The sequence below is a fragment of the Coturnix japonica genome, chromosome 13 (assembly GCF_001577835.2).
Source record: "Coturnix japonica isolate 7356 chromosome 13, Coturnix japonica 2.1, whole genome shotgun sequence".
NCBI classification, from domain to species: Eukaryota; Metazoa; Chordata; class Aves; order Galliformes; family Phasianidae; genus Coturnix; species Coturnix japonica.
Genome location: NC_029528.1, coordinates 8,595,236 through 8,621,552, shown reverse-complemented (window position 1 = coordinate 8,621,552; position 26,317 = coordinate 8,595,236). Strand labels below are relative to the sequence as shown.

Genomic DNA, 26,317 nt, shown 5'->3' with positions numbered 1-26,317 from the left:
GTATTTTTTTATATAAATTGAGACATCAAGTCACTGACAGGTGAAACTTTCTCTTACATGCTACAGGTTGCACTCAAGATGCCATACAATTAGCTGTTTAAAAATGTAAGTCAGTTCAACTGCAGTATTGGAGATGGGCTATTTAAAAGGCTTTAGGGAATGCAAGAACAAAACAATGTGAAGCACTACTGAAAATGTTTAAAAGAGTGTTAATTAGAATTAATGAGATGAAAATGAATAAAAAATAAATGTGCCGTGATGTCAATATTCAGGTGAGTGTTACGGAAGGGAGTGATCTGCAAATACAGGTGGACACTGGGTGCCACACAACATGACATCCACAACTATTTTCATCTGGCCAAGTCACTGTGATTTTGCTATTGTTATAATTCATGGAGAGTCTACTTCATAGTCAGTCTACATTTTTTGGGCAAAGACAACTGGAATTGTAGATGTGCAAGGTATACCTAGCTGTCAAGAGTATTTGCTCTTTCTGACTCCTGTCTTGCGCTGTTTCCCCAAGTGTGTGGATGGGAGCCATCCTGTACCAGTCGGGATGTGGATGAAGTTATCTATTTGGCTATTACCAGGCTCTCGTTTCAACATTATTTTCAGATGTTATTCTCCAAATTAAAACAGGAGCAGTGAAGAGAGCAATTATATGGGTTTTTTTTCCACACTGACTAAAGTCTTCTCAGTCAGAGCACAGATGGCCCCTCTACTAGTCTCCTAACAGTGCTCCACATACTGCAATCCCGTGGGCCAGAACATGTGCTGCTTGAAAAGACAGTCTTCAAAGGAAGCACATGCATTAGATTGTAGTAGCTCTCTGGAGTGCCAATACATGTGTTGGATGCTTCATAATACAGAATTTTTAGGACAATTTATTTTCTTTGTCAAGAATTAAAAAGAGCTTATTGCTGCATTCACTGTTTGGTGGAGTACTGCTCTGTGTACTGCAAATGTTTTGGTAAATTTTAAGCGTAATACCTGTCTCTACCTTCTGGAACCTCCCTGGATATTCTTTAGTCTCTCCCACTTTAACAACTTTGACATTTGAGTGGAGTATTTTTTTACTTTTTTACTTTTTTATTTTTTATTTTTTAACACTTGTGAACAAAACAGCTTCAGCTCTCTGTAATCTCCCTTTTGTGAACAGTATTTGATGGCTGATTCAAAGCACAGCTATGCACACTCACCTGCAGATCTCAGTGAGAATTACGGTGGGTTACTTTTATGATAGAAAACATAGATGTCATATATACTCATAAAACAACTATAAAAAAGTTCAACACATTCAAAGCAAAATTTTCACCCCATTGCACCCCAAAATGGGCTGCTATTAAGTATAAGAGACTTCTGTTCTTCAACTTTTCACTTGTAAATATATCTAAAGAAACAAGTGCAGGAAGGTGTTAATAATATGAGAGAAAAAAAAATATGCGTTATTTGCCTCCAAGTGCTACGTTTGGGTAGGCATCTTTTATTGTGTCATGTTGTCACAAGTGAAGTCGTACTGTGATGCTTACACAGTACTGCCTAGTGAGAGAAAAGTGGCTTCTTTTCACAGATAATATAAATGCTTGGCCTAGTTACATGGGTGATTTCCATCATTAATGGAATGGGATTTTTTTTTTAATTTTTTTTTTTTTGTAATTGCTACCAGAAGAAAAATGTTGTGAAGCTTGTGGGAATTTTCTGGCACAGATGCATTTAGATAGTAAGAGTTGCTCTGGACTGAACAAAGCAAGACATTTTTTGATTGTTTCCATGATGACTGAATGCATCATTAACCCCTTTATTGTTGACATCCTACTGAGACCTGATATGTAGTCTTAATTATTTTAAAAGACACTTCTTTGTTACTTAGCTGGTGATTAAAAGTAAATTAAAAGATGGCAATGGCAGACTATTGTTGTTCATTAACAGATCTAAAATCCTAATCATCTAGTAAGGGGCTAATTTTCACTTAATTTTTGAAACAATAAGAACATTGATGTAGAAATTATTTGTTCTGCTTCTATCAGCTAATTAACCAAATCACTAGAGAGGGAGACTGGGAGAGTGATTATTTTCTATTAATCGAATGGAGAAATCTAAAGTAGGAATCCAGTTAAAGCTCTTAATAACATTCCTTATAACAATAAAATGATTTTGAACTTGAGGTTCTAAACAGTGTTGAGTAGCAGGGGTGAATGGGAAGGGCAAATGCAAGAGCAAAGAGACCAGAATTCTCATTCTTGTTTTCAGAGTCAAAAGATGAATTATGCTGCAGGAGGCAGTGATGGGGCATACAAGAATCCTGCCTTAAATTGCAGAGCAACTGGAAAGAAGAAATAAATATTAAGGCACGTGGAAAATTGTCCTTTCACAAAAAATTGTGGATTTTATTGAAAAGCAAGACCTCTAATTTGTTGATTCAAATAATGTTCCAGTCCTCAGCATGAATTGTAGTTAATGCTTATGTTCCCCCCTTTCCTTCATTTTCAGACTTTCATCTGGCAGATGGTGGTTCTTGCACTGAACTGCAACAGCAATTGCTGAGGTTGGAGCCCTGCATCTCTCTCATATATACTTCCAAAACAGCTGGCAGGTAGGACTGATGATCATAGATGATCTTGGAGAATTCACATTCTTATTGAGGAAGTATCTCCTGTCTGAAAGTGTGATATTGCAGAATTGGCAGAAGACGTAACTGAAACAAGGTTTTAATACACTTCTAACATTGAGAACTTCTAACATATTTCAGCATTGATACACTTTATGGAAATTTGAAGGAAAACAAAGGCAAAATACATAGGTTTGGAAATTTTTTTATTGGCAGATAGTCTGTCCAACTAATAAAATATTACTGAATGTATTCAGGTTGCAAGAAGGATAATGTTTATTGCCTGCTGAAATTTTGGATAGGAGAATATAGGTATGAAAAAGGATGTTCAGCTGCGATGGAGGAAGAAAATATTGGATGCCACAAGACATGTGCCTGTCACTAAAATTCTAGAAGTTCAGCTGCAAACTCCTACGTAGATTCATTGTCATTTCTCAACTCATACAAAAAATGTGTGACTTGGCAATTTAAACAGTTTTCTATCTCAGCTTGCATGTGGTGAAAGTAGGTTAAAATTTAAGAGTCAAATATAGAAATACTCCTCTGTGCTCTTAGGGCTAAACACCGTGAGGTTTGGTGGGATTTCACTCATGATAAGGAGCTCTTCTTGTACCAAAGAAGAGAGAAGCAATTTTTGAGCGCTGTATCTTCCGTCTTCCTATTTGTGACTGTTCCTTTGCTGACAAACTGTTTCTATTTCTTCCATGGTTCTGGTTTACTAGTTCTGCCTGCAGCAAATTGCTAGACAGTTCCTAAAAAAAGTCAACCAAAACAGTCAGAAATGAAGTTTGAGCAAAAGGATTCTTTCAGTCAAGTGAATAATAGCTAATAGTGTTGGCCCAGCCTGCTGCTGTAAATGCATAGACTTTCTATTGAAAGAAAAATGCATAAAAGCTAAAATGAACTCAATGTTATCTGGAGTAATAAAAGGAAATACTTGGTCTGTTACTCGCATGTGCACAATTCCCTAGATGATGCTATTGACAGTGGCTTTGGGGTTCAAATGCCTATTCCGTATTATTGTCTCAAATAACTTGTTGCATTTAGCTGCATGTCATTTGTCGTTCCTAATTGTCAGTGCTAATGATTTTTGCTGACCTTTGTGTACTGTGCAGGTTAAAGTTTGTATGTGTGCATTTTTCTGCATTTTGATATAGCTTCTTACTGGACTGTATTTTTGCATTGTTTGTCATGTATATTAAAAATTAATGGGAAGATTTATTAGAGAAACAAATACTGATTATATTAACCTTGGCTTCATTCTTACACTGCTGGAGGATCTTTAAATGCCTACAGATTTTCCTTTCCTTTGTAATCACAGACAGTATATTTATTTTTATTTATGGAAGCTATTTGAAACAATCGGTTAGTGCTCAGCTTTAAATGAGTTTTATGTAAAAGTAGCCGGCTGAGTCAGTAAAGAAAAAAATGACCAGATGGCAACCTCAGTGCGGGATAGAGATAAATGTGAATCTCAAATGAGGAATGTCCCAAATAATGAGGGTCATTTGAGAGTAAGATGGTATGTGCACTTTGTGGCCATGAATAATGCATTCATGTACGTACTTCAGTAATTGTGATGCATGAGTTCTCTATAGACATTATCACAAGACCAGTTTTACATGGGAATCAAGTGCTTTAGGTACGTTAATTATTTATACTATGTATCTGAGAGAAGAAAAATGTTTGAATTTTCTATAACTGCTTTTAGTCTTGGTGTCAAAGAAGGGGACTGGTGAACTGCAGAAGAAATCCTTTATGACCTTATCATGCTCAACTCTGCCATGGCAGAAACCGTTCTCTCAATTCCTCTTCTCCTTTCTGCCCATTTTAATGGCAAACTCTTCTACTCTGCAAATCAGCGAGATCAGATTTGAGCTGAGATGACTACACCATCCCACCCTGAAGAAACTGTGACAGTCAGTCTGTCCCACCTGTTATTTGCTCTGTGAAAAGTTACACATGGAATTGGCACCAGAAACTCCCTCTCCAAAAGGACGAATCACAGCACTTTCCCTTATGTAGTTACTTACGTCTTTTCCCCAGAAACAAAACCAAGGGAAAGGTGTTGCTCTCTTTTGTTTTAATTCCTAGCTCCAGTAATAGGGAGAACTGTTGAGGCAGTTAAAACAGATAGAAGGAAATGCTGGTGCTATCAAAGTGATTCGTTCTGGGAGACCTCTTGCAACATGAACAGTGCTTGGAGCTCAGTTTGTGAGTTTGTTGATTCTGCAGAAATTTCAGGTACAGGCTTTTACTGACTGTTTCTCTTATGCTTGCTTGAGTCAAACAGCCAACAATCAGGCCCGTGTGATAACAGAAAACAAGCAGTTGCCAACTTTACTACTTGCAGCAATAACTGTCCCAGAGGCACCTTTGCACAGCCCTCTGATGCTCTCTGCTCTTCATCTTCCCTTTGTTCCAGACTGTTGCAGAGCAAATACACTGCTCTTTGTTTATTTAGAAAGTGCTCGGCACAAGTGTGAGAGGCTGAAGTGATTCATAGAATTCTTTGCAAATGGAGGAAGTTGCTTGTTTCCCATAACAAATGAATGCTCTCTTCTTGATGAAAAGATGTTCTTAAGGATCTTCCATAAACAAAGAAGTCTCTTCCTTCTCTAAGGGAAAACAGACAGAGACTAGTACATTAGCAGCATGCTCAGACCTGGAATGATCATAATCATGCTTTTCTGCAAGTTATCCAGTGAATCTTATGTGTAACTTCTATCAAATCTCATCCCCTGAATTATCTCTAGTTCCAGTAAGTCCAGTATGTGGATTTGATGCATTATGGATTCAAGCTGTGGTTACTCCCATTCTTCTGAAATAGTGTGTAGTAGTGTGCTTGACAGGTAGTTAGACAATAGTTCTATTTAAAACTTTTTTCCTGAGGTTTGGGACCCCAGAGGGGAGACCAGCACCACCTTCCTCAGAACCGACATTCATTTGAATGTGTTTTCCCATAGTGTTTTTGTTTTTTGGTTTTGTTTTTTGTTTTGTTTTGTTTTGTTTTGTTTTTCTGCAGGGCTGCTGGTTCAGTTTACTTCTGTCACAATACGTTTGGAGCATGTATTATAATGTTGCCCCAGCTGAAGAGTTCAGGAGACTTTAAAAAGGGAGAGCAGACTATAGCCCAACTGTTAAGGTAGAAAATAAACATGTGATCTAGATGACCATAATCACAACCATCCTGATAACACCCTTGAAGACTCTTTGTCCACTTGATGACCGGAACCCCAGTGGGTGGGCAGGAATCATGTTCTTCTGATGCATTTTCTTCTGTTCATCATTCCAAGTGAAACAAAGCTTTCCACCTGCATCCCAATATTGAAAATCCTTGCTGCTTAGCTGAGCATACAGTTACCAGGTCAGCAACATAAAGGATTGGTCCATTGAATTTGTTTGCTAAATTTGCTAAATAGATAGCTAGAAATAAGGAATTCAAATGAAATGAATCCAAAATACAGAAGAGAAAAAAAAAATATCTGAACAATTTCATCTCAATTATTTGTTTAAAAAAAAACAACAAAACAAACAAACAAACAAAAAACAAACCAGAAAAAAACACCATAGCAATAACTTTTACTTAGTTTTCTGCCTCAGTTTCTATAACATTCCTGATTCTTGCTTGGGGTGTAGATATTGAACTCTAAGGAGTTCAAACTAATTTCATTTCTCCACAGAATGCTTAGATCTTTGGAACAGAAGTCTGTCAGACATGCAGTGTGACTTTAGCCCCTATGCACACTTTTTTTCCCCACACCTTAACATTAAGGCCATTTCAAGTTCCAAGTTCTGGCTTTAATGCTTTGTTACATATTTACTTTACTTGGTATTTTATTTGCCACTTGTTCTTTGAAACATACTTGTTGTTAGTGGTACATAATTGGTTTGGAGCTTCAGAATGCAATGGAAGACAGAAAATAAATTCTCCTTTCAGAATTAAATTCCCTCTGATACAGGATCATGTCTCCTTGTTGAGTCCTACAGCATTTTCTCTCATCTTCTATATGGTCATTATAATATCATTTCTGCTGTGTGTGTAGCACTTCCTTGGCTTTAGGTTTCAGACTGCTTTCCTTGCTTGCAGCCTGTTGAATACATATTTTGGTAAAGCTTTATTTCTCATACCATAAGAAATATTAAATATATGCTCTGCTTAATCGTTTTCTTTTCTTTGAGCATCCTGTAGAAACAAAACAGATGGTAAAACTGGGAACAGGATGTTTCTCTTGGGTAATACTTCAATTGAAATTCACTGTTAATTTTAGGATCCTTTGTGGGGATCCCTTCTTTTTTTAGAGTACAAGGACAAGTTATCCTTAGAAATATCAGCAGGAAAATTACGAAGAGTCTGGAGGAAAAATTTCTCTGTATGTTTTATTTAAAGCCTGTTGGATTTGTGCCATGGGGAATATGTTGCAACTGGAATTTTAAAAAGCTGGGATCATTTCAGGATACTTGCAATTCTTACTAAAATAACACTAATAAAATTTCATGGTTGAGAGCCTACAGAGATCACAAAAGGACTGAGGAAAGCACTTCTCTCTTATCTACACAATAGCATAATTGGCTTAGTGCACTGGTGGAGATGTATCATCCCCACACAAGACAACAGGTAGCTGACTATTTACTGAGCTGAGACTGAAGGGACCAGCACACTGGTCTGACATAGCGGCATTTGCACTCTTTGGGCAGTATTTCTGAGTCTCAGATTCCCTGTGCTGATAGTTCACTATTAAATGTTTTTCCAATATTGTGAAAACAATTGAACTGAAATTCCAGAGCTTTTACTTTCTTTGTGAAGCTCTTGGTAAAATGTTTCTCCAGCTTTGACTGTTTCCTGAGTGCCCTAATCTAAACTGACTTTGGGTACTGGGAGCACTAGTATCTTTCCTGCTTTTCTGCTCTGGGAAACACAGGACTTCACTGAGCTGCCAGCCAGCAGTGCAAGCAGCATTGCCATCCTGCTGGGTGCAGCATGCTGCTGAAGGTGATCTCTCCTGAGCAGGCCTGAGAGCCTTCATCCAAACATGCACTGACGACATCATCATCACAGATAAGCAAGAAAATAGAACTGCAGAGAGAAAGTTCCTGCACTGATCTTACCTGGCATCTGTATTAAAATCATTCTGAGAGCTCACTGCCTTATCCATGGATTCTCTATGGTTAAGTAGGACATTATTACCTCAGGCTTCCAGGAACATTAGTTAATAGGAAAGTCCAGTCTCGCTACTTAGGTATTCCAGAGGAGAGTATAATTTGTTATGGCTGGAGGTGTAAATAAACAAGTAATTCAGTGCATCCCTTACTTAAATTCTCCAGATAACATGCACTTAAATTGAGGAAGCCGTAAAATTTATTTACCAANAAAAAAAAGCATTTTCTTCACATACTCAGGTATGTGAGGTCTATTTCTACCTTACATGACACATTGTTCTTTTCACTTCTTACAATTATTTTGATTTTTTAAAATGTAGTTCATCTGGACAAAGCACATGGAACATGTAGCTTTCCCACCTTGTCCTGAATATGCCACCTGGCACATAGCACCTTCCAGCATGCTTCCCAGAGTCAGCCACAGCCTCTTGCATCTCTTTTGACTGCTGTCATTCTTCATGTTGGCTCCAAGAGTCATCCTGCCAGCTGTCCCACTGCTGCTTGCATTTGTGAGGCTGACAAGCAATTGGACTGTTGCGCATTTTATGAATGAGCATAAACTTAGACTTGATGGTGCTTGCAAAAGAATTCAAAGGACAGCAAAGGCATTGCTCAAGCACTGACACGTTGTCAGAAGGGCAGCAAAGCAATCTTCCCTCCCTGTAATCCTATCAACCAAAACCAATCAAACTACAACTATAAAACAAAAACATGTCTGAAATAGATGTTCAGTCTTACATACTGATACCTATTTGCTTTTAATTCACAAGCACGCTGCCTGTTAAGTCAATTTTTTTTTCTTTTATTTTATATCTTTTTTTCAAAACATATCTTTGGATAGTCTAGTGTTATTGTTCAGTAATTTGGAAGAAACCTAAGGGGAGGACATATTAATGACTGTGAGGTTAATGACATCTTCAGTCTATTGGGCTGTGTCAGAGTGCTACTAGGATATTCCCCTGCAGCAATTGAACACATCCTTCTTACTAAGGAGCAGACTCCCAGCCTAGCACTGCTTCTGCTAGTATTGTCAGCTAAAATGGTTTGCTCAAGATCATGCTGGGCTTCTATGGAAGGCATAAGGAGATCAGTATTTAAACAAAAATATATGTCACATGAAAATGGTTCCAGAATGGTATTTGAAGCAAAGAAAACTAAAAGTTTGCATCCTGACCTTCTCTTATACTGTACATTACAGAGGCAAGCTTCTGTTTTAGAAGGATAATGAGATATACAGTGTGATTAAGCTTTCAACATTATGCAGTTTTTGAAAGTGTGGACTGATTTTTATGTAAAAAAAAAAACCTACCATGTCTTCATTTTCCTTTCATCTTCACTTTTAACCTTTTTAACACAATGATAAAGTAATAACAGGACTTTCTAATTTGAAATTAAAAAGGGATGTCATACTTCAGAGGGTAAGAATCCAGTAAGTTTAGTTGACTAGGATAAATTTGTATCAGCCTATATTAAGTGCTAATGACACACATCACTAGAGGCCTTCAGGCATCTGAATCCCTTTGATATATCTATTCATACATCTTTCAGGTGCTGGGCATGGATCTCATTAGAGTATGTGATGCCATCCAAATAGTGGTTAATTGTTTGTTATTGAGTGCATTCTTTATTCCCAAAAGGCTAGGGTTATTCAGACAATTAGGTTTTAAAACAAACTTATCACTAGGCTCAATAACAGAACTGTCAATGTGTAACATGATTGCTTTCATTCTGACTATTTCTTGGCTGTAAAGGAAATGCTACAGAGGAAAACTTCTGACTGCAGATGTATTTCCTTCAGATTCCCTGAATAGCTAACACTTTTAACATTTCCTTCACCATAATCTCATCGCGGTTTTCATTTCAGTGAATTTAAACTACGTATCAATAGCAATTCAAAGATGTCTAATTGATTGTTCCCAACATAATCCTAAGGAAGCTGAAATCTTCATTGTTTTGGCAGTTCTTTGGCTTTGAGACTGTAGTAAGAGTTGATAGTATAATTAAGAGAGCAGTTTTGCTTTGCTGAAGATCTCCTGATGTCAGTTATGGATATCACACAAAGGAGTTGATCTGACTATAGTGGATAAAACTTTAGGCTCTGGTTGTTGAAGCCATAGGACATAGTGGTGCCATTTCAGATCATCTGCCTTAGGTACAGATCACAAAGTAGTACAGTAGTTTGTTACAGTCACATTTTGGAACAGACTCAGTAGTCTTTCACTGTTAATGTGATGTCCAAAAGCTTCACAATCTTTTAATTAGCAATTTCCACTGATTTTAATGATCAAAAGAACTGAATTGAACATTTACAATTAATATATATATATATATATATATATATATATATATATATTTTTTTTTTTTTAATATGGGTTACAAAATAAGCTCTTCAGTTACTCTGAAAGGGCATGTAGTTATGGTGCTAAGGAGAGCAAATGAATAAGCTGATAAAAGGGAAGATGGTATTTCCCCATGGAAGCTGAAGTTGGTCAGGTTTTAATTTGCAAGCAAATGTGCAAGGTTCTCTTCATTAAACCCCTCAGGAACAGGACTTTGCAGCTTTCACATAACTGTTTTGTCACAAAAGAATAGATGTTAGGAAGACTGACTGAATACAATGAATGTTCCTTTCAGATAATACATCTATCTGTCATTTCAGTTAGAATTTGGATGGCTGACTTTTGATTACTATACAGGTCTGATGTCTGCTGGTATGAACATGGGGAAATAGCCCCTATCCTCTATGTAGCAATTTTCAGCTATATATTGGTATATGCTGGTGGGCTGCACAAAGTCGGTGTGATTCTGTCTTTTATAAGACAGCAAAGAGTTCATTATGAAGTTTGTAAACTACCATTACAAGCCTAAACTCCCCTGTTTGTAATGCAATAATGCAATCTGATTATTATTCTGATATATCTTTTTGCTGCTAGAGTGAGTCGGGTTTCAAGGGCCCCAGGTAATGTAAGGTGACATCTGAAAAGATGCAGGGAGTCTGGGCTGACGCTTCAGCTCAGCTTACTAGATGATCTATGGAGTGGGACATTTGTAGCAGCTGCACTGGAAGCTATTCATCCATCTTTTCGTATAGTGGTAGTGAGTAGAGATAATGGCTAAATCTGTGAAAAGAATCAGTGAGGACATTACAGAAGACAGAGTGAAGAGGCCCTGGGCCTTTGTCCAGATGGCTTGGGACTTATTCTGCTGAAAGGAAATGATCACTTTTTGGATGTGTGGTAAAAAATACAGCATTCTGCAGGTTAAAATTCAAGCAGCTTTCTTATGATAAGTGAAACCACCACTGAATTTCCTGAGATGCAGTTAGATTCAAAAAACAAAATCAGGTTAAGCATTTTGGTGTCAAAGGAATTGCAGATTTCCCTAAAATTTGCATAGTGTTAGAGATAACAAGGAGTCTTTAATTATTATCTACTATCAGATAAGAATTCCCTCTGGCCTATTCGGTAGGCTGTTAGCCATGTGCTTCTACTTTGCTTCACACACCCAACTATTATCTTTTCCTTTGAAAATCCATGTTGGCAGCCTCTAGGAGGCGTGCTCTCTGGAAAAATTCTACGTAAGTAATGAATATTCACTTTACCAGAACTGTGGGATTTTTCTCTGTTCTTATTCACAAATTATTTGACCTTTTGACCTATTGGAAATACCTAAACATTTCTATTGTCATGAACTTAGTATTATTTAGATGGGAGAACTGGAGAGCAAAGTACTAGTCTAATATTTCTGAATGAACAGGGTAACTCATTTGTTATGTGTGCTGTTAGCTGACACAATCAGTTTTACTAAAAAACTTTGCCAAGCAGGAATAATTAATACAATATAATTGTGTAAAATTCTGAGAGATGTACTACTTCTCTTTCATTCCATCCCTTCTCTTCCTTTCCCTTCCCTTCCCTTCTCTCTTTTTTTTTTTTTTTTTTTTGTCGCCCGCGCGTGAGTAGGCCCGGCCCGGCCTGGACAGGGAGTTCTGAGCCCCTGTGAAACAAAGGTGCTGTACAAATATCTGAAAACATTCTGGAGATTTTTTTTTTTTTTTTTTTCCCCTGTATTTTAATCAGGAATGTGGGAGGATCAGAGGAATCAGGATCTGATTTCTGAGTGTTAGATTTAAGTTTATAAAAGTTAAAATGCACTTAATCACTGCACTTGGAGCATACATTATTTCATATAGTCGTTGCTGTGTCTGTGATTACCACTTCAGTTAGTTGTTCCCTCATTTTGCATTGTCTAACTTAAATTTTTATACACCTGAATTGCTGACACAAGATGCAAGCTGTAGATCTCACTGGTGTGTCTCAGTATTTGGAGTATTTGTTGAAAAACATGTACTGTGGATTAACAACATGCCATGTGTCTTTAGTGACTTTACGGATTTCTAAAACACTGCTATCTGTTTATTGCATATGAGGGACTTGCTAATCCTTGCCATTCTGGCAGATTTGGTTGCAGCAGCGTCTCTGATTTTAAACGTTCAAGGAAAGAGCAGAGTAGTGAGAGGCAGTTCAGGGGATAGAAACAAATATGATCAGAGAAAATATGATCTGTGAGAAACGATTGACAGAACTGGGCTTGTTTAGACTGGAAAATACAACTGACATGGAGAGTATACCAGTCAAAATAGGAATAAAATCTAACACAGAAAAGAAGGTAATAAATTGTTTCCCATGTCCATTGCAGATCAGAATAGGGGATAGGACAGTAAGTAATGGGATTCATTTTCAGTGCAGGAGCTTTAGATTGGATGGCAGGAAAGGAAAGCAACCAAAGCCACTTTTCTAACTGTAACAGCGGTTAAGCACTTGGATATGTCATCCCAGGAGGCCACGGACTTTTTCTCATATTGGAGATTTTCAAGGACAGATTAAGGAAACATCTGTCAGAAATCATTTTGGTGTAGGTTGTCCTGCTTTGTTGAAAGAGGTGGAGCTTATGACCACCTAAGGTTTCTGCCTGCTCCATATAGAAGACTTAATTAATGGTTTGGGGTTTTTGTTGGTTTTGTTGTTGTTGTTTTTCATAGAAATCTTTCCCTAAATTTTCACTGCTGTCAAATTTATGTTTCCATGGAATATGGGGGCATAAAGGTAATGGAAAGCCAGATTTATTGGATTGACTCCATCATTGCTAAATTATTATCCAAGCCATTGTCTCTGTCTTCTTTTTCTTATAAAAATCATATCTTAGTTTTCCTTTCTGACTTTGTCTCTAAGAAATGAGGGACAAGAATATAAATGGTAGATTTTAACTCTTTGTTCCTTTGTCAGCTGTAACTACTATGCAAAATAGGATCCTGGTTGTGTTATACAGGTAAGATGTAAGAAATAATGGAAATGTTTTAGTTCTAATTCAAGTTAAATATAACAGACAGCTGTAGTGTTATTATTTATCAGATATATCAGGATGTGAAATGAGTTCTGGTTTTATAATTTGCTGTTTTTAATCAATAACCAATGCTTAGCATTTCCTTTGGAATTCAGTAAAGTTACAGAAAGTAGAACATTTTAACACTAACCGTGCTTTCCATGGTGTAGAAATGGCAAAGCATCATGTCTGTAGCAAATTGTCAGTTTTCATGTAGAACCACAAGGCTGTGAATTTAAAAGAACATTAAAAATACACATCTCCTGGAGGTGTAATGATCACCACCAATGGTAGAGCTGAAATAAACAGATCACAGTGTTAAGAAAAGGCTATCATAACACTAAACACATTTCTGAAACTCTTCAGTTTTCTCGCAGTAAAAGAACTGCAAATCAGTAGAGTCTGTGGCCTTTCTGTTTCTCCTCTCTGGGTATTTATATTCCAGAATTTTTATTAATTTTCTTGAGAAAAAAAATAAAATCAGATTCAATTACAGGATCATGTTTGTACAGAATTGTACTACTGAAAATAAAACAGTTGTGGAATAAAGCTTCTAGTCAAAGATGAGTTCCAACTCATCTCCTTGTTCTGATCTGTACTTTTATTCTTTATCTTCTTGTGAGGTTAATTCTGGAGTAGGGACTTTTTAGCTGATTCATACGTGCTTACTGAATGGGTGTAAATTCCAAATGTACATAATTCCAAATGTACATTCCACTCATCTTTAAGAGAGACTCTGTGTTCTAACTGTCCTAAACAAACATTGATATATGGTCTAATTATGTATTTATATAGTAATAGTATATATAAGTACACTGAATGTACTCAGATATTGACTGACATTAATAGCCATTCTGTCTTAATAAAAAGGATTAAATGCTATTTAGGAGGTACTGTTCACCAGCATAACATGATGCCCTGCAGAACAAGATCCTAATTATCATGATATATTCAGTATGGGAGCAAAGATTCTGCTCTGTGCATTTTGGAGATGGAGAAACCTTTTCTTGGGGGGAAGAAAGAGACCTGTTCCATGATTGCTTTATGAAATATCGTATGCTCAGAAGTTGAGAGCAAATATATTTTCATAAATACATACACACACACAAAGGTTGTTAAAATTTTGACTTAAAGAACATGTTGGCCTTATATACTAACATCATTCTTTTTGTATTTGATTCAATTTCTCCTTTCACAGCTTTAATGAAATGGGAAACTAATGAAAAATGTTTGCTGTCCTGATTATAGAGCACTGAGCAGCACCATCTCTCAGCACATGTACATGTGAATCACAGCTCAAATGGGTTTTTGATTGCTCATGTTGCTTTATACAGCTTATGATTTGTGATATCAGAGAGGACCAGAAATTATTTTTGATACATTACATTACAACCCAGTTCAAATCTGCTGTGGAAAAACAAGTCAAGTGTTCTGCAAGCCAATTGCTTTCCCCATTATTAAGGAATGCTCCAGGAAGTTTCCTTTTATTTGCACCAGTTGTGTGATTTAATTTAAAAATAATAGTAAGTATTTAACTTGCTCCATTCATTTTAGAAGAATTCTTAAAAACTGTGAGAATTCAGTAAATTGATGGAGACAGACACAGCATAAATAAGATCCATCAATGCAGGTTTGATGATTCCTGATTTAAATAGTTTTTTATTAAATATGAAATGTCCAAATTACCTAATCAGTGTTAGTTGCATGATAAACCATTTTACAGTACTTATTCTCCAGTATCTTATCTCCTACCGGCAGGATGTTTGTTGATAATACTTTCTTCGTGTTAGACAAGCAGACAGTAATTTGATTTTGCCGTTTGCTATCTTGTGCCGAACAGTACTTTAAAAACTCTTCTATGTTTTGTGCTCTAAACAAAGTCTATTACTTTTATTTGCCGATGCATTGAAAAACCTCAGCATTAATACTGTGGATTTTCTTCTTTCTTCTGTTCTTTTATTCTTTTTGCTCTTCTCTTTTTCTGTCTTTTTTTTTTTTTTTTCTTTGTCTCTTTCTTTCTATGTGACACACACATGCTAAATGAAGAGTGCACAACTTTTTGTCACTTGAACTTCAGGCACTCACTAAGATAGCATCAGATGCAAAAAGTGTGGCATGTATGGTTACCAATATGAGAAAGTAGGATATTGTCATCATAGGTTCTGGTGGGTATAAATTTTTAAGTGAAAGTAATAATAGTTTTAATGTATTTTGAGGCCACAAGATATTGTGAAATTTTTTTTTAGTGCGGTTGTTTGTTGTAATTTTTTAATACTTCCAGTGGTAGCCTAAAATACTTGAGGAAATATTAAATATGGTTGTTTTGATCACAAATTGAAAAAACAAAAAAACAAACAAAAAAAAACCAAAAACCAAAACATTTTCAGATAGTGTCTAATGTCTAATTGAAATTGCACGAATGCTTGTTTAATTACTAAATGTTTCACAGTTTCATAAGAAAATGTTAATGACAGTATTTCAGTTCAGACAATATTTTCAACTATGAAACTATTTTCTGTTACTTCTGATCTTAACAGCTGGTGCTCATAGTGGATTTCAGTTTTGTCAGGATATGTCAGACTCTATCTAAGCCTTTTAGGGGATGGTCTTGGATAGCTTGATTCCATTCCATCATAGCCAATGAGCAGTTTCCAAATTATTTTGGCAGGTATACTCATTACAGATGCGTTTTCATCATTCTAGAAGAAACCATGCTGTTTGAATACAAATAGCGGGTTATATTTGAAGTTCCAATTACAGTTCTTCTTCTGGTGGTAAAAAACATGACGGGATTTATTGACACTCAAATGGCACCTTATTCTGTCTTATTCTGCACCTATGCCAGAATGTATGACTATTTCTCAACTTCGTCCCAGTGCTACTCTCTGTACTGAATGTCTTCAAAATGAGAGGTAATGTGGCATCTACCTCCAGTTTTGGAAGCCCTCCCAGAATGTAACCTGGTAGGGCAAAAGGATGAGCTATCTGATTTTCTCAGTGTGGCAGGTTATGGTAATGGTGCTTGTCTACTACCTGTGTTATAGTGTGGCAGAGATTTCATGCCCACCTCATTTCCTAATCTACATATGCTGTGTTGGGCATATACAAGTAGCTGCCCCATCTGTAGTCTTGTTTATTTGTTTTAGAGAATTCAACTGGCATTAATTTACAAAAATGAGGAAGGGTTGCCATCTACAATTATTAATTAGCATGCACATCTGCCAAGAAGGTGTTTCCATAAGCCTGTCTGAAGTACTTTATTGTTGTTGTTTTTTTCATTTGAGGGGGATCAATGCTAATTTTCAGTGTTTACCAGCAATCATAGATGACTTGCAGTTAAAAAGCCATCAGCTCTGTCACATTTTTCAGTGAACAGAATCCCTTTCCAGATGGCCCTTCATTTGGATAATGGACAGCCTAAGGGGATAGAAATGTCACCTGTTGTAGCTAGTCAACAATATTAATAAAAATAGGAGAATAGATGATTCATAAAATGGGCAACACACCAAAAATAATCTGTGAATTGTATAGAGAATGTTTTTGGTAGCAATCTTGCCTTAAGAATTGACAGACATCCTCAAATCTGGTCATTATTCCCTTTTCACTTGCTGTTCCTTTGGAGTATAACCATGAACAAGTCTAATTCTTCTTAATGTATTTCCAGAGAAATGAGAAAATATGAATAAGGTGTGATTATGCTTACAAAAGAGCCATGATTACAAATAGGTAAATAATGGATTTCTTGGCTTGTTGTCTCCTGCAGAAAATAACACTGGAATGTGCTTCAGGTTTAATGAAACACTGAGATCTAAGTAGAAATAAAATCTCTGAGTTGCTGCTTACTACATGAAAAATCATATTCCCCCATGAGTCAGAACAATGTTGAAAGGCGACTTAAAGTACTTTTGTGGTCTGTAAAATTGTGGTTATTAGTTATGTCAAATTTGGTTAGAAATCTGTGTCATCCAAGCTGGCAGAATGAATGGAGATTTGATTTCTTTGTCTACATTTAGCATACTTTTCATAGTGTATACTTATTTTTTTTTCCTCACATGCACTCTTATTTATGTTACTCATGAAAATAAGACTTAGTTTACTCGTAATCCATCTCTCCTTTAGAACTTGAATGTACTCATTGACAAACAGGTGATAATACACACAGGAAAATAATTAACTGACTGCCTAGAAATGCTCTCATCTTCAAAGAATACACTGGAAAAAAAAAAGAAGGAACCACGTACTTATTTTATTTATATGTATTTAAAGACTTATAGAAATTTAGACTTTGATTCCATGCCTTCCCATCCAGATGCCCCTCAGGTTGCTTTGTTGGATAATACTGTTATTTTTCTCATCTGCTAAGAAGTTCATTCAGTGAACGATAAAATTTTGAACTAGGTTACTTTACCAGATTCCTCAGTAGGAAGAAAAAAACATGTTTATTCTGTAATAGCAACACTGATTTCTGTCTTTTTATGCTATCTGTGTTAATTCAAAATAAGGTTATAAAATAATTTTTGATGCCTAATGTAAGGGACCTGTGTGAGTGAGAAACTTGTTTCAAATATACATGGGTCGTTCTGAAAGTAGTGCTTTCTTTTTATTTCCATTGAAACTGCAATAGATACAAAAATCAGAATAACACTGATAGAGTATATTCTAAGCTACAAAACACTATTTTTCAACATAGTCACTACTATTAGCTGTGTATTTTTGCCAGTGATGAACAGAAACCTGCTTGCTGCACTTGTAAGAAGTCTGCCCCAGTGGAGGTGACCACTGCTGCTGTTGTTTCTGCTGAAACAGATCACCACCTCCTCACTGTGCTCACATCCACTGCTGGTTCGCCATCAGTGTTCAGCAGGTGTCCATGAATGTCAATGGGAGCGCTTTTATCCACACAAAGGAATTCAATTCCATACCTCTGATTCACATGCACTTCTATGTCAGATGCTGTGGTGTCAGAGTGCCTCTCTGCTGCCATGTTTAAAAAGGAGCACTGAGCTAAAATTTCTGCTCCATTGCTATAGCACTTCCCTTTAGTTTAGGTCTGCATTTTCTGCACAGATGGTGCAGCAGCAACATCATGCAGTGCTATCAGATCCCTGATAGACACAGTGCAACACCATGAGTGTAAGACAGATGAAAGGCTGAGCTTCACATTTCCCAGTGTTTTACAGATTAGTTCTATTCTTTATTGATCCACCAATGCTTCTTGGAAAACTTCAAAAAAATCTCTATATTAGAATACAATTCTACATCTGTGCCATCTTTAATGGTGTCTTACTTTTCTTTAATCACTTTTCATAACTATTGACAACTTCTTGAATTGATGTGCCATTTTTTTATCCTGAGGAGTTTGTCAGCCATGGATTTTGATTCCATCAGATATCACAGTCATGGTTAGCGAGGTCAGACTCTTCTGCAATTTATCTCTGCTAGCACTGAGCCGCAGTTCACACGCTTGATTTTATACAGCCTCAGGTAATTTTCAAATTAAAGTTAGGAAGGTTTGTATTTTTATTTCTAAGTGCCCATGTATTCAGAAGGTTCACATGTATACTTGTTTTATCTACGTATGTGTTATGGGTAAGCGTTAATCATTTGGTATAAAGTATGCTGCACCACGGCTAATACAGACACAGCAAAAGACTGCCATTAATGGCTACAGTTTGCACTTCTCAGAAGAATTGTTTAGAACCAGTTCGAGCTTTTCCTGCAGTATAAAATGGACTTGGGCTTTCTCATGTACCTGCCCAGCTTTTGTATGAAGTATTTTAGTACTGTCTGGTGATTGTTCATGTCTTATTTGTATTATAATGTTTTTTAAAGGCATTTCTTGCATATCTGTGGTGAGGAAATCCTGCCTTCTAAAGAATTCTATGTTAAATGGACAAAGAGAAGGAAAAGATCTTACCTTCTCTACAGTACAGAACACAGTTGCAGAAAAATGGGTAATTTTTTACACAGTGAACTGATAGCTGGTCTAACAAATGATTCCTTTTCTGCAAAGTACAGAACCTTAAGTCCTTCTTTGCATCTATTGCCATGTCTGTGCAGATATTCACATTGCAGTGTCACCTTGCTGACATGAAAAAGTGGTACCAAATGATTTCCAAGGTAAGGCAGCCAAAGACAAGGCTGGCAATAGTCCATCTCCAGGGCAGGATGCTGTGGCATCTCTTGCATATTTTAAAAACTGTGTATCATATTCTGTTTCTATTGCGAAATGAAACATCTGAGTATTACAGGTTATTTGAGGTGATGTCAACTCACTGAACATAAATTAAAGTTTTGCTAGTGCCAGATGCTGGAAATAGTAAAATATTTATCATTCTCATGGGCTGGTGTTCAGCCAGCAGTCACAAAACTTTAAATTATACTTACTGCATGTTATGGCTTCTATGTTATTTTGCTTGAAGGGAAAGGGAGATTTTTCAGGATTTCAGTAAAGAGTTGATGCTGCAGTATTTCCTACATGGTGTAGTATACTGCTGCATATATTTGTAATGTGTAGCATTCCCCAGATGATTACTGGAGGGTCTTGTTCAACATGCCAGGGCAGCATGATAACAGATACGGTGGCAAAGTTAAAAATAAAGTAGAATGCAGAGGATGAATTTTAAACTGACATTGCAGCAACACGAAAGATTTTCCATTGAGTCAGCGCTGGACTGGCTTTTCTGAGGCAATCTTTATCTTTTTAGGTATCTTTATACACTGAGCTAATTCAAAAGCAAACTCTGACCTGTGTTACCCTTAAAGGGCTACAAAAGAAGCAGATGAGTTTCTTCAGAAAAGGACAGAGTGGACAACTGGGGGTCATCATTGCTACATCTATCCTAAACTAAACCATCCTACCCTTCACTTGAAGTACAGAAATAAAATAGCTATTAAATGATCAACATGAACATGGAATCTTTAGAATCATCTGCTCAAAATGGCAGTGAGCTGGTCTATATTTCATCTCTTAGATGTTTTGCTGCAAGTTGTGTAGCTAACGGTTTGAAAGAGTACATCATGAAAATCCAGCATGCATATGGGAATGATGCTTCACACAGTCATGAGAGAAAATAAAATGACAATTTCTGCATGAGCTCACAATTATGTACAATACTTATTTTTATCCAAAGCTGTTTTCATATCTGATCTCTTTTTCTGCTTTATTCAAATTGGCTTTAGCAGAACAAAATGATTATGAAGTCCATTAATCTTCATTTTTCACACTGAGATTCATTTTACAGAACTGGAAGCTACAGACGTGGAAACATCCACCTCTCTGTCTGCCACTAGGATATCAAAATGTAATGCAGATTGAAAATTAAATGCAAGAGCTAAGATAGCAGTTCTAATAATCTGGTAATTTCTAAATAAATGAACTTTGATGGAAGAGGAAAAAAAATCTGTTTTCCCAATAACACAAGGTAGTGTAATATTTGTATACAAAGGCCTCGCACTGACTAGGATTTTCTAAAGCTTAATACTTATTCCTCCAATCTCTTTAAATATGTGTGAAGTAGAACTGATATTTTCTTTACTGTCTTGTATCTTACTCAGCAGGCTGTATACTGTAGCAGATTTGGATAGTAGTATTTCTAAATTTCCACTGTATAGCTATGTTGAAATGGCACGACAATTGAGAATTTGTCTCAGTGTGTAGAATAAACATATTTTCTTTCCTAATATAAAAATTCCATGAGATCCATATTCCCATCTAGTAATGTAACATGGAATGCTGTTATCTCCTAAGAAAAATCCTTACATTTTCTTTTGCTTTGGTGGTCTGTATTATAATCTAAGCAAATAACAAGAGAATGTTATTTCCACTTACATTTTCACAGAAGTAAAATAAGCTTTTATTCACTATGGAGAGGCTTGCATCTTGATTGGCTAGAGAATAGCAGGTTCCAATACAGAAAATTGGTAATTTAGAGACAACTGATGTTTGTACCTTCCTGTCTCTGAACAAGGTTTTGTTTTCTTTTCTTCTTCACCATTTAACTTTGTATCTACTCCTCCACAAAAACACAAATAGACACCAAACAAAAAAGCTTAGTGCTGTATGCTTTCATCCAAATACAGATCAAATAATCTAAAAACATAACTTCAGCTGATACTGCCCAAGGTATGCTTAATAATTGGCGTTTTCACAGTAAAGTTCACAACCTCTTTTAAAAATTTCAGGATATTAAAGAAATCCTTTTTTTTTTTCTTTCTTTTTTTTTTTTTAATAATCTTTAGAGTGTGGACTTTGACACACCTATTATCTGTTTGATATTACTGGGTATATTCAATAGGAACTTTGCATCTTTTCTTTTAATTAAGAATGCGTTAACGCACTTAACTCATGTGAGAGCCTGTGAGACCTTTGGATATGTCAGAAGCTTTTCAAATTGACTCTGCTGCTGGATGATAGCAAAGGTGGACTGGAATCATGTCTGAGTGCTTCTGTTCCTTACTTTCAGAGAGATCCCAGAGGAAGAGCTGGGTAATTGCTCATTCACTCTGAGAGCTCTTTCTTCATTATAAAATAAATAAATGAAAAGTGAAAGAGGAAATTGCACCATTTGCTAAGTAGACTAGACATTACTTTGTAATTGTTCATCACAGAAGAGGGTAAACCAAATCCTGTGCCTAAATCATGCAAGCATAGGGAGGAAATTAAGGAAGCTTCTGTATCTCTGCTGTAGGCAACTGTTTCATCTATCCTCTATGTAGGGATCTTCCCTTTTGTAGAGCTATCTCATTGATCACCATTAGGCTGGAGTAAAGAAATAAGACTGGAACAGAAGGTGTAAGCTACATATCTGCTGTAGTTCTCTTCTTATAAATTAGGACATAATGAGAGTTTTTTTTTCCCATCAATTTTATTATGGCAGAAATGTAAGGAATGTAAAAATGGCATTTAAGAAGGACATATTGCCTAAAAATAATGGTAATTTTATTCCATCATTAATTTTTATACTTCTTGACTTATTTGGCTTAGTATCCAGTATTATATAAATGTACACTGTCCATTAGTGTATGATAGAGTAGCAAGGACAAGTACCTCACTGACCTGTTCTGTACCTCACTGTTCTGTTCCAGAGTGTTTTGGCCATTCTACTGTGGAAGGGCAGATGTCAGAAGAGAGTCTGTCCACATACTGAAGACACTAGGCAGCAGTGGAGGAGAATACTGAGACAGAAATAATGTGTCATTTGCTGTCTAGGAAAGGGAAAAGCACAGGACACTAAGGGCACTAGGATACTGCTGCTGCTCTTTTTTTGACTGTGTCATGCATCTTGTAGTGAAGTAGATGTGGCAGGGTGGCTCAAGGATCAAGCCTATCAGGATAAGTTTGGGAAGAGAGAGCAGCATTTAATTTGCTGCTTTCCTATTAAAAGATGTGGAGAACAGTAATAGTCGACTGGGCTGTTCAGAGAAGGAACAAGCATGAGAACTCTACAGGTGTACAGGTGTAGAAAGAAACATTATATTTACAGTGTTGCCTGACAACAGAAGCAAAGGTATTGGACTAAAGATTTCATAGTGGACAAGTTTGGATGGGATCATTTTAAAAGCTGTTTAGACAAATCCACTCAGGGCTACAGCCAGCTTCATGATCCGTGATGCAAATAGACATTTTGCTTTGCTATTCTTTTGGAGTAGAACAGCAGAGTTGAATTAAATTTGAAGTTTTTAGTTCTGTTTCAGGCCCCTTACTTCTATGTTATTTTAAAATCTTATTGTCTACTTTCTTCTTATAACATTACCAGATTTCAAATTTGAAAATGTAGGCAATGAATCACATGGTATTTTTTATTCAATGTTCGAGCAGAGGTCATGCTAATCAGTCACATCTCATGGACAAGAACTGTTTCCTGAATTTGTTCAGACAGGGCTGGGGTCCTGCACTGACCAAGGAATCTAACTTCCCCTGGAGATTAAAACCTAAACAAATCAATAACATTTAGCTGAGAAACAAGAATGCTTCTTTGTTTTCACAGCATTCATTGGGTAATATGTCGGTATCAGATAAGATTGGTGAGAAGAGACATTTAAGGTATCTCATAGAGGATTTGGAAGAAACAATAGCAGGATTTCTGTTAAAATGTGCATGCTTTTCATTCCCCTCTCCAATATTTTTTCTGCTTGTAAAATTGTTTTCTAATGAGAAGCCAGACAACACCAATACAACCAATAATATGTCACAGTATGAGGCCAAAACATTTGGAGTTTTGAAACAAGATTAAGCCTTGCTGTTTCTTGAAGGCTCAACCTGCATAAAGCAGAAATTATTAGGCAGTTTCCAAAATTCTTTCTTATAACTCAGATATCTTTGATTTTAGCATGTAAATGAAATAAAAACAAACAAAAAAGTTTCTTATAGTACATTACAGCAGTTCTAATATATTTCATATTGAAATGTGCACATTTTTATTTCTGTATTATATTATCCTAAATCATTAATAGTGTCCAGTGATGTGAAGTCAAATGCTTCTAAAAATGGCCTGTTAAATATATTACAAAGAAAACACCATTCTAAGAGTTGTTTCTGCTGTATAGGACATTAAAATGCTGCTAGATGATATCCCAGCTTGGGTTTAAAGAATTAATGAAGAACAAATGTTCTAACTGACATGTGAGCATGCAATTCTCTCTGTGGGTTGACCTTCATTCTTCTGCAGTTAGTTAATGAGGATTTTCTTTGTTATCTTTCTTGCCGAAGAACCTCAGGGCCTTGTATCATTATTGAATGAACACAATGTCACCTCAGTTGGCAGAAATGTTTTGTCTTTTTTCAGGAAAAGAAGTTACCTCATGTCAGCTGCTGAAAGCACAACACAGAAACAAGCAATTGAGAACAGACATTTCAATTCAGCTAAGTTAGCCCAGTGGAGATGTTTAACCTGCTACGGTTGTTTTGATCAGAATAGTTAGGCTTCATTATTGTATGATTCTTGCATCTTCATCTGAAGTTTACAACAATTGTTATGAATTAAACAAAAGCATTTTATCTGGAGAGCTGCTCGTAATTTTCCCCTTTTAACAATTAATTACTGTTTGTTGCCAAACAGTATGTGTTGGTTTTTTTTTTGCTGTTGTTATTGGTTTTTTGGTATTTAATGAGCAGTTAAAGAATAGCTGTTTTTTATCTGTTGCATAACAACAAGTGTATTGTAACTATCACTGGATCTTGTAAGGTGGGGATCACATCTGCTCAGAGTACTGGAGCTGTAACATTGAGCTTCTCTGTGAGCTGTATCATATTCAGCGGAGCTGTATAAAGGGTGGAATGCCATTTTCAAGTTTCATTAAATATCCACCCATTATTTGAAGGTTCTACAAAATATTCATACAGGTTCTCTGTTGTTCAATACGCGGATTTTCAATGTGTGTCCGTACTTAAAAATGGCATTGGGATGAGAAGTCATTTGTGGAAAACAGTATAAGAAAATGTTATTCAGGAATTGTTCATCCAGGTTCATTACATTCAGGATAGCTATGGACTTGATCACGGACAGAGCAGATATCACTAATGCAGCTACTGCTGAAGGAAGTACTAGGTGTGCACATAGCAAAATTTCACCGTTAAGAGTAGCACCCTGGTATAATCCATGTCGCATAGCAATGATAAATGGCAAATTAAATCTGAAATCATCTGGTGTTTTCAGAGATTTTATGCTGCACTTTGCCTTATAGCCACTTTCTCTTTCTCGAGGTAAGAGGACTTGTACCAGTTTTAGAAAAACATACTACCATGAATCCCACTTGTAACTGTAATGGAAGGGAAGGGCATTTGTACAGGTTTTATTATTCCAGTGTTCAACTTATCCTCAGTTCCATAAACTACATTTTTTTTGAGTGGATAGGCACATATGTTTTGTTAAAGTCATTAAAATAATGTTGTGTTTAATACTTCTTTAACATAACTGAAGTACAACTGTGTTACCTTCTGGTTATTAGGATACATATGTCTAATATACATTCATTTTGGAGTCCCTTAAGGGACAGCCTTGTTATTAATACAGCAGAGAACAGCTGAATGAGCATATGGTTTATTAAGATATGCCTATATTAATTACATGTGGATACTATTTAAAAGGGTCACTGGTCTATAACTGAGCAACCTGTAGTGATCACTACTTTGAACCTCAGAGCTCAGTGGGTTTACTCTTGATCTGAAAAAATCCTGACTGGAAAAAAATGTTAGATGTGTGTCTGAAGTTAGAAAATAATGAGAGACTTAAGAGCTCAGTGCCATAAAAGCTCAAACAATGAAAATGCAAAAACAAAGGAAATGTTGAAGGCAACATGAAATTGCACATCAGAAGGTCTAGAGCTCATGTGTTTGTATAGTACTTTATGCAGCTGTCTGATCCATGATGGGACCTAACATAATATGCATGATCAAGAAGCATAATGATTCTAGTTCCAAATTTCAAAAACATTGAAATCGTGTCTGCATGCCTTCCAGTCCTCCTACTGCCCAACTCAGTTGTGAGATGTGGCAGAACAAAAGTATGTCCATACAGTAAAAATAAAGTAATTAATCCTGTATGTTTGTCTCTATCACAGTCTAAAAGTATTTGTGAGAATGAGGCCATACGTGCCTCCTTGCTGAGCCTCTTCTTCCCCAGCTGTAAACAGAGGCTGGGCAGGACCTCCATGTAAAGCCTAGTATAAGGAAATACAGCTCTTGATCTGAAGCATTCATAGTTATCCAAAACATCTGTGTCATTTAAAATTGTTTTTTTCAGAAGCATTTTCAGGAAATGTGAACTTTAAAACAGCCAATAACAAAACATAGTCCTAATTTACAAACACATAGCTTTATGTTCTCAGAAGTTATCAAGTTCAACTTTAAAATTAACCACAGAACAGAAATCAGCAGTAGGATTTTACTGTACTATTTCAGAAACAAGAAGAAAACTTAAATGGACTCTCCCTTCAGCTGGAAAACAAAGAAGCCACAGGTGTGTGAAGGAATAGACAACAGTGTGCTATTAGTGTGGAACAGCAGGTGTTCAGTATTAAGCTGAACATTTCTTTTTATAAGCAGCTTGGTAGCATAAGGTTTTATTTTAAGATTAAAATAGATTGGGTTTGGTTTATTTTGACCCACCTCCTCAAGCCAAGAGTGCTCCGTGTAGGGGGCGGTCTGCTGGTGTTTGCAGCCCTCAG

The 26,317-nt window shown here is 36.4% G+C and overlaps 1 protein-coding gene across 10 annotated transcripts in view; it reads left to right on the top strand.

The window, feature by feature from the left end:
• The first annotated feature begins 2,497 nt into the window (after positions 1 to 2,497).
• TENM2 (teneurin transmembrane protein 2) overlaps positions 2,498 to 26,317 on the top strand; it is a 1,269,291-nt gene continuing 1,245,471 nt past the window's right edge. For 5 of the 10 annotated variants that reach the window (XM_032447373.1, XM_015875932.2, XM_015875931.2 and 2 more), the window contains exon 1: positions 2,498 to 2,593. The gene's annotated coding sequence lies outside the window, so the exon portion shown is untranslated. The remainder of the gene's footprint in view (positions 2,594 to 26,317) is intronic. The other 5 variants (XM_032447375.1, XM_015875935.2, XM_015875934.2 and 2 more) reach the window with 1 other exon arrangement.